Source organism: Xenopus laevis, chromosome 8L (genome assembly GCF_017654675.1).
Source record: "Xenopus laevis strain J_2021 chromosome 8L, Xenopus_laevis_v10.1, whole genome shotgun sequence".
NCBI lineage: Eukaryota > Metazoa > Chordata > Amphibia > Anura > Pipidae > Xenopus > Xenopus laevis.
Genome location: NC_054385.1, coordinates 39,105,617 through 39,120,986, shown reverse-complemented (window position 1 = coordinate 39,120,986; position 15,370 = coordinate 39,105,617). Strand labels below are relative to the sequence as shown.

Below are 15,370 nucleotides of genomic sequence, written 5' to 3'. Positions count from 1 at the left end.
AAATTATTTGTATTGAATTATATTATTTACATGAAGCAGGATTTTACATATGAGCTGTTTTATGCAATATATTTTTATAGAGACCTACATTGAGGGGTAAAGTTTTCCTTTAAAGGGCACCAATCATCACTAAAATCATCTACGTAAAGACAGTTGGAGTTCAAAAAATCTGATTTTCAAAACCGTTGTTTTGAATTGTTTGTATGATGTAAAGCATCAGCTTGCTATACCTTCTGCAAAATCTCCCTATCTCTACTGCAGTGCTAGTTGAGGCAGACATCTTGGAATCCACTTCCTCCTACTACGTACATTTTCACAGCCCACTGCAGCTCCAAAATCTTGAACATGCTTAGTTACTTAGTTACTGCTGTTTCCATCTCCATATCATGTACAGGCCACAACAGTTGTTCCCATATGAGAGATATAATGGAGCACGACAGAAAAAAAAATATTTTCATCTTTAAAGCCTACATGCTGTCAAACACTTTATCCCCTAGTGCCCATATGGTTAATTTATTGCAGATATCCATGCAATATATCCAGCGTTCACAGGGTGCATAAAAAATAGCTTGACTGAACATATTTATGTAGTACTGGTCAGGTTGTTGTTAATGTGTGTTTGATTTTAAACCAAAAAATATAACCATCCCTTTTTAACATGAGCTCATTTTGTCAATGTTATATAGAAAAGGTGCATAAACACTATATGAACTGGCAAAAGTAACTATAAACATGTTTTCATGTAATGCCACAGACTGAAAGGATTGGTAGTCTATTCTTGATTCATATGAACCATTTCCCAACCCACTTAAGGCTCACAGTGTCATGCAACCCCTCCATCACCCTGTTCTATTGTTAAGTGATGGATTCTTGGAATTGAAGTCACTTTACTTTCCATGGTGCACAAATTCTCTGCAAAGCAGACGGACCTCAGTCATATGTGCTGTAAACCATCATTTCCTCCAGCTTTTACTGTTGTTCTCTACTGGTGTACAGCACAATTCAGCTATTGCCAGTAAGAGCAGGTGAATAATTATGATCATTATCCACTTACAGTCCAGACAGTTAGCTTGCTTCATGCACTCTTATGCCAATTGTTAATAATTTAGCTAAACAAACAGGCAAATAACCATATGACCTGGAAACCTTCTATTCATTATAAAGATAAACTGCTCATCGGCATATTAAAAAAAAAAAAATCTCTCATGAAGAAGCAGTTGGCAAATACAATAAGCTGGATGATCAATGAGGAAAACTGAGGCTGTTATTGCTGGTTTGGAAGAGCAGAGTAATTATTACTTTCACTAATAGAGTCCAGTCTATTTGCTATGCCACATGCGACTACTTACACAAATCTTATTACAATAGCAGTTAATACTGCCAAATGATGATCAGGCTTTTGCTAATTAGAATCCCAACATATCTGGACACTGCAACAGCGCAGATACTGATGATACGAGTTTAGTTTGACTAAGAATATAGTACATGCCTGTAAATCAGCTTATGGCCGTTGTAGGTAATAACATGGGGATCTAATGACTTTGTAGGAAACCCCGGCTTATATAACACGCTACTGTACTGCAAACATAGCTCAGCAAGCAACCACCAAACCCGAGTTGTAATCTTTGTTTATGTTTGGTACTTGCTTAGTGATATATAAACGTGTTTTGAAATCAATTTTTTCAAATCTTATCCGCCATATCGGTTCTGTTTGTGCTGTTCCAAACAAAGTTTCACAACTGTATGTAGATGAATGGCAGGCTGTGTGTCATCATTGCCCAAAGATGAAGTATATGAAGCACTGACAAAGAATTGTGATGCTGTGCATGTATCAATCATTATTAATGGTGTTCCGATGGGAGGGAGAGCACATAGTGACACAAGCCTCGACATTTAGCCAAACTTCTTGTATTGATATGTATGTTTTGGAAATGTCAGTGTTTTTATTTTCTATACAAAGGGAGTTGGGATTAGATTTGGGCTGTAGCTAATGGTTTTTTTTTAACTTGGTTCAGCCTGAATTTTCTCTATATAATCTCTATTAATAGAAGTGTTCATGTTTTTATGCATATTTGGTTTGGAGCTTGCTTCTATATATTCACTCGGCCTTATAGTACCAAGGTATTGAAATTTGAAGGCTGTGCACAAAATTGCACTATTTATACTGATACGTTGTTCTATGATCCATAAGGTTATCACTGAAGACATTAAATAATGTTTCTCTAAATTTAAATTATCACCTTAAATTACTTTATCCACTTTTTTAAACTCTCATTAGGGTGTAATGTAAATATGGGATCCAATATCCAGGAAGCTGTGAAATTATGGGAAGGCTATCTCATCTCCCATTTTAATCATATAATTTTTTTAAAAAAATCAAAACATTATTTCCTCTATCTCTGTAATAATAAAACAGTACCTTGTACTTCAGCCTAATTAAGATATACTTAATCTTTCTTGGAAGCAAAATGCATAAATGTGTTTTTGGTAGACATAAAGCATGGTGATCCAAAGTACAGAAAGCTCTCTGAATTGGAAATACCCAGGCCCTGAGCATTTTGTATAATAGGTACTATATATATATATATATACCCGAAAGGGAGAATCTTGAAGAATATCACACTGGTGGATCTTCTGCAATATACTGTAGCTCTCCAGGCACCATTTTTAAACACTCTGTGGCTCTAGGGGCTGAATTGCTTATCTTAATTGAGACAATACTACTCCAAGTGTGCGCTTCCTATTGCATTCTATTTCAGATTTCCTGTGTCGTTTTAACCTGGTGTGAACGGTGATATTCAAAGAAGCAGCCCCCCCCCCCTTTTTGTCAATAGTGCAGTGGCGCGGTATTGGTATAAATTAATTATACCTCTTTCTATCTAAAAAATGTTTATTTAGGAATCCCAGTATGTCAGAAAACAAGATAACCAACTATGGGCCAGATTCAATTCAGTGAGAAAAAGGTTTATCATGTGAAAACTCATAGACAAGATTCAATTTGAGATGCAATTCAATTCAGAAAAAGTCATCTCATGGTTTATCATATGAACACTATTTAAGTCTCTGGGAAAAACTGAATTGGAAAGTGAATTAGGAGAAAAGTTCTTTTCTCCTTGAATCTCATCTATGAGTTTTCACGTGATTAACCACGAGATAACTTTTTCTGACTGAATTGAATCTGGTCTTTTATGTTTTAACAGGGATGATTGAAAATTGACTTGCATCTGTTATTAAGTTTGGTGTACATACTTTAGAGCTCAAGGACATGCAAAAAGACAATAGCCTGAAATTAGGAATGTAACAAACAATACACAGAACAGTCAAGAGCAAAGTCTAGCAAAGAAGTGGTGGGAGGTGTGTTAAAAGAAAAAAAATCCACAGTTCAAGATGACATTGTGAAGTGCAAGTCATATTTACATTGTGTTTATGTAACTTACCACCCCATCCCAAGTGAATATGTATTTTTCAGGTTTAACACCTTTTAACTGTTTTAGAAAACCCTCTAAATGCCTTTAAACACCAGCATTATAAATGAAATATAATACAAATTAATAAAGTAATGAAATGAAATCTGCATTTTGCAATGGAATATTGGTCATTAGACAACTATTTAATTTTTTTTTTTTACTTTATTTTTAATGAGCTTAATTACAGCGTTTAGAGAAATGTACAGTATGTTACAATTCCCCATTCACATAGTAAATAAAGGTCGCTTTTTATAAACAGTACAATTGTGTTGTTAAGTGATGTTTCATTTATTTTGCTGTGATTTTTATTTTAATCTATATGGCCTGGCTGGCCAAACAATTAACTGGGTAAGGGGGTGGGAAAGAATGTGAAAATGGGGGGGGGGGCGTGTGGAATTGAGTGCAGTTGAGCATATTTATTATAGCCATGTATAAATCATAAAAGGGGGGAATGTAATGAAAAAGTGCAAACATTTTTAAAATTACATTTTTGCAAATGTTTAGCAATGTAAAATCATTCGCTGTCGAATATTACATCACTAAGCAAAGGCCATTTGGTCACAAACTTTTGCGGGGAAGTCGTTGAGGTCTTTAATCGGTCAAAAAGGACGCAAACATGGTCGCTAACATTTGCAGTGGTCTATTTGAAAGTATTTTTTTTGGGCTAACGAGACATATTACATTCCTCCAAAAGTGTGTAACAGTCCCTGCCTAAATAGCTATATGTTCCATGCTTTTTTTAAATTGGCGGAGAGTGTTATTGATTGAGTTTCTCCATTGCTATTATATATATAGATAGATATAGATATAGATATAGATAGATATATATATATATATATATATATATATATATATATATATATATATACTTTCATTATAATTTTCATCTCAGCGGCCACACTGAGCATGGGTAGCTATTTCATATAACTATTTCTACACAATTGACATTGTCAATGTTTTTACTATTTGACAATTAATGAACTATGTACTGTATATACTGTACACTATTGTTGTCCTTTTTCTCTATGGGGAAGCAAATGGACTGCAAAGATTGAACTATGGAACAATGTGGACATTTAAAGGACTGGCTAAGAACTTTAATTATGATTGCAATGGCTGATCACATGCTACATAACATGTGGACTTAATTGGTTTCCACCCACAACCCTCCCACCCCTACCCACACTGTTTTATGGGTCAAATCTCAGACTTGAGAGAAGGCACAGTGGGGAGCGAAACATTGTTTTAAATGTATCTACTTTTGGAGTCATTAAAACATTTTTGAAGCAGTAATACTCAAGTTGTGGTGTGCTACAGTGTACCTTGTACTTTGGATATTGCTGCACCTATGGCGGGGTGGTCCTTCCACTGTCTAGCACCTGACCCACAGAAAGGGTTTACTCAAAGCAGAAGCTCTTCATACTGAAGTGGAATATATGGAATTTTACTGTGAAATGGAACATTTTGGGGATGGAGCAAAATACGTCTAACAAAAGGCAGGCTTACCCCTGAGAAAATTTTTGCATACAGTTTGCATGTGGTTCTCTTTGCTGTTTTATCCTGGTGAAACATCCCCAATGACCTAGTCACTGACATTTTTTGTTTTTATGGAATGCTCATCTTGCACATACTCATTTTCCTATATTGGGAAATGAGATGATGGATGTTCGAGTGTTCCCTTAACAGTAAAGTGGCAACATAGGAAATCCTATATGCACCGGTTCATCTTTCCAGTAATCGAGGCTTTCTCTTGCGCACCTCATTCTAATCTAAAGGGCAAGAAGCATGTAGAAACAGCTGAAATTAATAGATTTCCCAGGCTCTGATCATCATAATAACCTTTAAACCCATCACCCAGGTTCTAATATGTTTTGATTATCTTGCCAAGCTTTCACAGGTGGACATTTACACCACGTGGGCATGGTTCATATTGTGCATAAATGCACAGCAAGCACTGCAGGCTACTTATTGCACAAATGTTCACATTACAGATAGTCAAAAGAAATCACTCCCTGTTTGAATGCAATAAATATTTAAGTATTTTTTTTTCTCTTAAGATTCCAATAATGCATTTTTGTATGGGGATATTGCCCTCACAAAGCAGGGCCTGGTGTATGGACAATGAATACAGATAATTTTCTTAGCTCAAGTGCAGCTTGTGACTTTGTGCATACACATGTTTCTGCTGCGTGAATGCTTTTAACTCAGTTTCTAGGAATATTTCCCTGCATTGACAAGTGTAATGTGTTGTTTGAGTGGCACTTTCAGCACTGTAAGGAACCTTTGTTCTTGGCTGTTGCACCTGCCACACAAGCGTCAATCTCTGCCAATGCATTTGTCCAAACTATTGGATATAAGAGTGGCTTTATTCACACCCCAGTCTGGAATGAAACTGCAGCAAAAAAAGGTATTGTTGTAAGCAAATGCTTTATCATTGTATTTTTTTTTTTTTTGGCAAATAGCTTTGCACCATATTTAGTAAAATAAAACTCAGTGCTCTCATCAAGGGATTCAGTGCAGTGTAACTATGTGGTTAAATTCACTAGGAAGAGACAATATATGTGCTATATACAGCAAATGACATTGTTTATGTATATTATAAGCAGATAACAGGGGGTCATTCTTGACCTCGGGTGGTAAAAGAGCACTAATGCATGTCCCTTAGTGCTCATTCTGGGAGCACTGGTATCCCCCCTACCACACTGATGTCAAATCTGACACTGACATTTGGAGGCCTATTTATTAAAGGTCAGATTTTAGAGGTTTTCGAAACCACACCTAAAATCCCTTTCTCTAAAACCACAAATGCCATGGAATTTATTAAAAGATCAGAATTAAAAAAGTATGAACACAGAATTGTGCTGAACGATCTGGAAAAAAACCAGAATACCTCTAAAACCTCAAAAAGTCCAAATTGATTTAAAACGATCCAATAGGACCAGCACAGCTTCCATTGACTTCTATAGGACCTTGATAACTTTTACCTGGGAAATTTTTATATAAGAGGTTTTCATGTTTATGCATTTAATAAATCTCTAGTTTTTAGAGCTTTTAAAAAACAGGAAAAGCCAAGATCCATGGAAATAAACAAAATTGAAATGTTAGTAAATTGGGCCCCAGTGTGGGGGCAGACAAGGGGATGCCTGTGTTCCTCCTCTCATCTGCCTCTCTTGGATCCTGCACTTTGCATTCTGCATTTAGTTTCATTAATGAGTCCTTAGATCTAACAAAAGGAAATACTTATTGTCTCAATTTAAGGCTGTATCTTTGATTTAAAGGAAAAGGGAATGTCAAATAAACTTGGTTGGAGGGCAGTTTGTTAGGCACCTGCCCTTGGACTATGCATGAGATGGATAGTAATTTTAAATTACACTTTTTTTATACTGGGCATGCACACAGGGCAAGGGATCCATGGAGAATGAGCAGTAATGGCATTCTGCTTTTTAAAAGAATAAGAGAGGTTGCGGTGGAATAGGTTCGATGTATCATACTTGGTAGTCTTGTCCTATGGCACGTAGGTTCTGGATCAGAGTGTTTAATATGGTTTATTCTATTTTTGACATTTCCCTTCCCAGGGATCCTGCATTAGCGTTATTAGGGGTTAAGCCGGAGGGTTTGAACCATGCCCAATTCCGTTTGTTTACCTTTATTATGACTGCGGCCAAAAAGACCCTAGCTCATGCTTGGAAACAGAGGTGCATCCCATTTGATCCTGTAAAAGTTAGAGTTGACTGGTTATGTCACAGGAGAAGATGACTAGTATCCTACTAGACACACATCAGAAATTTTTGGTGGTCTGGAGTCCCTGGTTTGATTATAGATGGGCCTGGTGTTCCTAGCATCCTTTTTTCTCTATAGTAACGGGAGTTTTATTTTGCTGTTAGTGTAGAAATGGTTTTATTTCCTTTTCCATTATTTCTTTTATTTGATTTTATTTTCTTATTGTTTTAACGGATATTTCCTATTGTGTATTTTGTGGTTCATTTAATTGTAGTTGTTCTCCTGTTAATATCTCAATACCAACTGTGATTTTCTGTGTCACCTTTGATGTGCTCTGTATACCTATGTGTATTAGAGATGCTTTTGTGGTAATAATGTTCTGTACGACTTTTTTTGCTATATTCAATAAAAATTTATTGTAATAAGAAAAGAATAAGAGTGCTGGTCCTGGAGGATAAAACACTATTTTAATTCACTTGGTGGTGCCTAACAAATTAAAACTTCAATATATTTTACTTGTCCTTTAAACCACCTGGTTTAGGGTTCAAAAGAGAAACCAGTTTCAAAAGAGAAGCCAATGGCTGAATAGAAAACAATCAACAATAGTTATTTAACACCTTACCGAATGCAATCTGTGTCTCTTTAATTTCCATCTAATTTTCACAAATGGGGTCAAAAGTAAAGTACAACACGGAAAGTAGATCAAATAGTTGCAATGATTACAGGGTGTTAAATATTTTGTTTAGCTGTACTTTGCCTTTAATGCAAAGTTAAAGTAATAAAATAGGACTTCAGATATAACTTTTAAAGTTATTCACCATTCAATGGTATCACCTTACAAATTCATTGTCCAGCATTAAAGATTTATTGTAGTATTAACACTAATGGTTAGTGAGATTTCTTTTATCATGCAAGAATTCCGCTGCTCACAATTTAATTTAAGTATTACAATCAGGTGGGGACAGAGGTGACCCCAGGCTTCAGTTAGCATCAGGAATTGCAGTCATGCACTGCTAGCAATGGCCATGGGCATATCATGTTTAGATAAATGGCAGATGTACAAGACATAGTGAAATGTCGCATCTTGATTAACACATGTCCTTCGCTTTCTGCATACAACGTTTCCCTGACAGTTATTTCAACTACTATGTATTTGTTTTAAAGGAATTGTTCAGTATAAAACTGGGTAAATAGATAGGCTGTGCAAAATAAAAAATGTTTTCAATATAGTTAGCCAAAAATGTAATCTATAAAGGCTGGAGTGGCTGGATACCTAACATGATAGCCAAAACACAACTTCCTGCATTGCAGTTCTCTTGGCTCCCACTGATTGGTTACCAGGCAGTAACCAATCAGTGACTTTAGGGAAGCCATATGGGCCATAACTAGTGATGAGCAATATTTTTCACCAATTTTAGGCAAGAAAATAATGACCATAGACTCCATTGAGTGCAAATATTTTGAATACTGAATATTTTAAAAAAAAAATAACTGAAAACTTGTCCTAAGCACCTGTAGTGTGAATTAAAAGTTTATTACGTATGCTGTACCGATATAACTATGATGATGGAACCATGCACATTTTATTGTTTGTTTGTTATAAAAACGCAAATTAAAAACCTTTATAAAAAGGTTTAGATAAAGCCGATGTAGCATGATGCAGTAGTTTAATTAAAAACCCACATTTCGCAGTATGTTCTGGTTTGATAATAGATTAACTTTGACTACAACCAGTATTTAAAACAGAATTGTAGCTCTGATTTTCTGTTGTATGCGAGTGAATTTGCTAGGGATATGGAAGAGAAATAAGGTAAGCGGAAAATAAGACTCAGCAGCCTTACCTGGAGCTGCACAATGACCTGCTGCAAGTCTTGGATAATCTCCAAGTTAGGGTAGGACTTCACGGATGATTTCCCCGTGATCCGACGCGCAAAAACGCAGGCGTCAAGTCGGATGCGACAGAAATAAGGTAAGTAATGGAAATGTCGTATGAAGTCACAGCAGAGATCAACACTGCTACACAATCCGACAGTGCTATAATTATTGCCTTATTTCTGTCGCATCCGACGTGACGCCTGCGTTTTTGCGCATCGGATCACATGGAAATCATCCGTGAAGTCCTATCCTTATCTTTAAGCTCCTGGTCTTCCAGTGTTTCCACTAATTGCTGAAGGTCCACTTTGCGCCTGAAGACAAAAGCAGTGAATAAAAATGATGCAAACCAAGCCTGTCTTGTACTCATTATTTCAGAATAAGCTGAAACGCTGTTTGTTGCTTCAGCTCTTTATTTTACCAGCCAGTTTTTCATTCTGTTGCTCAGTCTGCAGAGAAATTCAAAAAATCAATAAAGGTACACTTATGGTGTACTTAAGGAATTTTTCAGTGTAAAAATAAAAACTAGGTACAAAAATGTAATTCTCCCTTTAATCAATTACCTTAAAGACTGACAGACCCAACAGTACACCACATAAAATTTCACCTCTTCAGACTCTGGAGTGGATGCAGACACTTCAGTCATAGTCTCAATAGAGGCTGCAATGCCAGAGCTTTCATCCTGCAATAGAAAGTTCAGAGAAAGAGGTGAGCTACTTGCAGAACTAGCTCACCACAGGAACACAAGTCAAGCCATTAAACACATTGAATATTTAAAAAACAAAACAAAAAAGAACTGAAAACTTGTCCTAAGCACCTGTAGTGTGAATTGGAAGTGTATTACGTATGATGTACTGTGACAACTACAATACTGATGGAACCATGCACATTTTATTGTTTGTTTGTTATAAAAACGCAAAACAAAAACCTTTAAAAAAAACAGTTTATTATGATATTTAGATAAAGCCACTGTAGCAGGCTGCAGCATTTTAATTAAAAACCCACATATCGCAGTATGTTCTGTTTTGATATTGGATGAATTTTGACTACAACTAGGGATGCACCGAATCCAGGATTCGGTTCGGGATTCGGTCAGGATTTGGCCTTTTTCAGCAAGGATTCGGATGAATCCTTCAGCCTGGCTGAACCGAATCCTAATTTGCATATGCAAATTAAGGGTGGGGAGGGAAATCGCTTGACTTTTTGTCACAAAACAAGGAAGTATTTTTTCCCCTTCCTGCCCCTAATTTGCATATGCAAATTAGGGTTCGGTATTCGGCCGAATGTCTCGCAAAGGATTCGGGGGTTCGGGCGAATCCAAAATAGTGGATTTGGTGCATCCCTAACTACAACCAGTATTTAAAACAGAAATCTTGCTCTCGTTTTCTGTTGTATCCGAGTGAATTTGATAGGGATATGGAAGAGAAATAAGGTAAGATGAAAATAAGACTCAAAAGCATTACCTGGAGCTGCACAATGACCTGCTGCAAGTCTTGGATAACCTCCAAGTTATCTTAAAGCTCCTGGTCTTCTAGTGTTTCCACTAATTGCTGAAGGTCCACTCTAAAAAAGTCAACAGCAGTGAATAAAAAGGATGCAAACCAAACCTGTTTTGTGCTCATTATTTCAGAATAAGCTGAACTTACATTGCTTCAGCTCTTCAATGCATTTTGGCAAATTTTCGCAGTTTCACAAATGTTTGGTAAATCGAAATTGGTCAGATTTGCCAATCACTAGAACTGTTTGCTTTTGAATCTGACCTGCATGCTGAGGATGAAAGGCAAACTCACTGAACAGTTATGTCCTGAATAAATCGAAATGCATTTATATGCATGTTCAATGCAAGTCAGTCTACTTTTCAACATGCATTTTTCTAGATTAATATATTCTGAACTTACACCAAATGCATAAAAGGGCAGCTATGAGATGCCATATCCAGAAACCCATTGTCCTCAATTACGGGAAGGTCATCTCACATAGGTTCAGATTCACTAAAGGGCGAAGTGGTCAAAGATAGTGTCAATTCGCCAGAAATCCCATCCGCAAGGACAACGCCAATTCACTAACAGGTGTAGAGAACAATTCGCTAGTGAATGAGACCCTCGCTTGTGTTCGTTTGCACTCTATCACCAGGCGACTTTTCGCTCTGGTCGTTGCTCTGCAAATTCAGTAAACTGTGAATTTTACTGAACGTTACCTCTTTCGCCAGAGTTTACTTTGCCACCTCAGACCAGGAAAACTGATATAACAAAACTACATCTCCCTCAATCTTATCCTCTATGCCATAAATGCATGAAAGTTGTAAAAAAACACTGTCAACTTTTTTTTTTCTTTAAAGATTGCGTTCATAAGTGTGAACTATTAAAGCTGTATGTGTGAACATTTTTTTAAACTAATTTGAGGGGCATGCCACATTTGTTTAAAGGGATACTGTCATGGGAAAAAATTTTTTTTTCAAAATAAATCAGTTAATAGTGGTGCTCCAGCAGAATTCTGCACTGAAATCCATTTCTTAAAAGAGCAAACAGATTTTTTTATATTCAATTTTGAAATCTGACATGGGGCTAGACATTTTGTCAATTTCCCAGCTGCCCCAAGTCTTGTGACTTGTGTTCTGATAAACTTTAATCACTCTTTATTGCTGTACTGCAAGTTGGAGTGATATCACCCCTGCCTTTTTTCCCCCAGCAGCCAAACAAAAAAACAATGGGAAGGTAACCAGATAACAGCTCCCTAACACAAGATAACAGCTGCCTGGTAGATCTAAGCACAGCACTCAATAGTAAAAACCCATGTCCCACTGAGACACATTCAGTTACATTAAGGAAAAACAGCAGCCTGCCAGAATGCATTTCTCTCCTAAAGTGCAGGCACAAGTCACATGACATGGGGCAGCTGTGAAATTGACAAAATGTCTAGCCCCCATGTCAGATTTCAAAATTGAATATAAAAAAATCTTAAATGGCTGCATTGGGTACAAGACTAGTGGATCTCTGTTATTCTGTAGAATGTGGTACACTGTTATGCAATTCCTGTGGTTACTGTCGTGTTACTGTATGTTAAAAGTGAAGAATTGCTTATGCTACAGATTGTGCCTTTGGAAACGACTTTTATTTTTATGTATAACCAAATGTGATGATGTGATGTATTGCATTGTATGTCTTGTAAATTGAGTTCAATAAGCCACACCTGAATTCAAAAAAAAAAAAAAGAATATAAAAAAATCTGTTTACTCTTTTGAGAAATGGATTTCAGTGCAGAATTCTGCTGGAGCAGCACTATTAACTGATTAATTTTGGGAAAAAAATGTTTTCCCATGACAGTATCCCTTTAAGGATGGGCTCATTTCTAGGGCATTAGAGGATCTCTTCTGTCTTTATTATGGCTCATTGGCCATGTGTTTGAAAAAATGGCCACTTAAAGCATTTGTAACAACATTACTATTAAAGACATGCATACAACTTTTAGGTACCCACCCTATTCAAATTAACTTAAGCGCAAAAATGCTATCGAAGTTTCGCTAGGCAGAAATGAACGCTAGCAAAAATGCTCGCCCAGCCGAAGTAACGCTATCAAAAATTCTCCAGCATTCGGCTGCTGAGACGCAACTTCGCCTTTTAGTGAATTAGCGTAGTGGTAACAAATTTTCACCTAGCGAAGTGGCAAAGCGGTCGCAGGCAAAAATTTGCCCTTTAGACTCCATTGTAAGCAATTAATTCAATTGTTTTTAAAACAATTATTTCCTCATCTCTCTGTAATAAAAAGACAGTGCCTTGTTCTTGGTAGTAACTAAACTGATTGAATCCATATTGGTAGCAAAAAAATCCTATTGGGATTTTTAAATGTTTAAAGGGGAACTATTGTAAAAATGAAAATTTTATATAAGCTTCCTCATACTGAAGTAAGAAACTTTCTAAATACAATCAATTAAATATTCTGCATTGTTTCTGAAATGATCAAGTTTATCTTCACTATCCCTCTCTCAGCATCTGTTTCTCTTTATTCTGTCTTCATGCAGTAGTGGGGTATCAGATAAATGATCCAATATATGTTATGGGGAGGGGCTCCCTTTCCTAGCAGATGTATTAGAGCATACTGAAATCACTTATTCCAGTACAAACAAAATCTAACAAAATAACTGCCTTTTGCACAAATTCTGCATGTAGAGAGACATGATTTCTGGTGAATTTAATAGAGTGAGCTCTAATACATCTTCTAGGCAGGTTTTAGATGGCGAATGGTGGGTCAAATTATAAAGAGACAGTACATGGAATTTTCGAATTCTTTTCAAATTTAAATCGGATTGGACTATTCCCTAGTTGAAGTACACAAAAATTAGCTCGAAATTCCATTTTTATTTTTTTTATTTTTTTTTTTCAAATTTTCAATTAGACCTTTGATAAATCTGCCCCTTAAGGTATGGTGATGCAAATTATAGAAAGATCCTTTATTCGGAAAACTATAGGTCCCAAGTATTTTTGACAAGTACTATATACTGTACCTGTACAACATATTGCATTTGTAAAATATGCAATTAAATGCAAATCTGCACATATGAATACTTGTGGGTACAGTCAGACAGAACAAAATGGATCCAACTAGCTTATACCATAAACTTATGGGTAAGTGTCCTGTGGAGGTACAAAATACAAAAGACTTGTCTCTTTATGACCCATGTAAATAAAGCTTTGCGACTTTTTCAGCATTCTGTAGATTGGGGTGCCTGTTTATATACCAAACACTGTAAATGTACCCAGTGTAAATCGATGGCCCTTACAATGTCAAAACATTTGCAATGTCATTAATTAATTTCTTGGAAATTTGGAAACTTGCCATTACCTGAATTGCATTTTGTGTATTTCTTGCATTTAAATGAGAAGGAAATGTAATATCACTGGGGGTGTAAAGTTTTTAGCTAGTCGCTTACCTGCTACTGCCAGGCTGGTACTTCTGTACCATTCCTTCAGCTTTGAACTGTAGCTGTTTTAGTTTGAATAACTAATAAAGAGCAATGATAATTTTCACCCTTCCCTGTGTTCTCTGGGCAGAAGGTTATAACTTGTTTTGGGGAGAAAGGTGGAATTAAAAAGAAGGGGTCAGGGCTTAAACATGGTTAACAATGCTACTATCCAGATATGCAACAATAATGATTCAGCCTTCACCTCCCATTACAAAAGACAATCTCTTGACTTTTTGTTGGATCCAAGTGGTAGTTTTTATTTTATTACAAAAAAAATATTTTAAGCATGTATTAAATGTTTTAAAAACCTTTCAAAACTAATTGCAAGAAAAGAATGTTTAAATATAAAATATAGCTGATGGCCTGAAAGCTCTTTCCTGTTTGCACAGTAGCCAACCTCAACCTCCATCAGCGAGCTTGACACACAACACAAATTTCTTCTTGACTTGGGAGCAAATATTTAACTTTTGGAATAATTGCCCTGTCATTAACAATACATTAAAAGCAGCATTAAGTAATCTGCGCTTATTTTAACTGCATTAGTGTCTCTGTGCACTGACATACAAAGTGCTTATACAGAACAACAGATCAAGTTTGGAGAGATGCCACTTGACACACACATGATGCTGTCACATATTTTTGCAAATTATATTGTTGCCTATGCCTGTGGGTTATTAGGTTAGCTGAAGAAATTACTAACCAAAGAACATCTGTCAGTGGATTAGCAAGGAGCCCTGCTGAATGATACAAACAATTATGTAGATGCTATACCTTGCATCAGCTTATTTTAGGGATGAACTATCATAAAAATGAAAACCTAATCTTCAATGCAATTTGTCTTTCAATGTCACTTTGTGTTGGATTCACTTATTTTGAAAGACAGTTAGATCTAATTCATATATTATATATATATAGATATATATAAATTTGGTTGTACCTGTTGTTCAGGGTGGTGGTATCTCCAGGGTTCCCTTGCGTCAAGGGTTGTTGTTCACTATTCATCAGAAGAGGTGGGTGTAGCAAGCTCCATGCAGCTTTGTGTTGGAGTCACTTATTTTGAAAGACAGTTCTAATGCATTGTCATTTAAAGTGAGCACACACCAATGTACTTGACCTAACTGTCCATCAAAATCTGATTCCATTCCTGCATATAGAGAGGCAGATTGCTTAAAGGGGATAGCAAAGAGTAACTTGATTATTTCATAAATGATTCAGAATTTGCAATTGATTATGATTAGAAAGTTCCTTGCTTCCATAAACTGAAGTTTACTTTCATAATTGTTACTCTTAATGCTTTTCTCAGCAGACTCATTAAGTTTAAGAATCAATTTTGTGTCTCAAAAACTGGTTT

The 15,370-nt window shown here is 36.2% G+C and overlaps 1 long non-coding RNA gene across 1 annotated transcript; it reads right to left on the bottom strand.

Moving 5' to 3' along the window:
- Positions 1 to 9,593: 9,593 nt before the first annotated feature.
- Positions 9,594 to 10,727, bottom strand: LOC121397371. The gene is made up of 2 exons (XR_005963625.1): positions 10,523 to 10,727; positions 9,594 to 9,741 (listed from the first exon to the last, which is right to left on the bottom strand). It is a non-coding gene; the product is annotated as an uncharacterized LOC121397371 (long non-coding RNA).
- Positions 10,728 to 15,370: the final 4,643 nt, after the last annotated feature.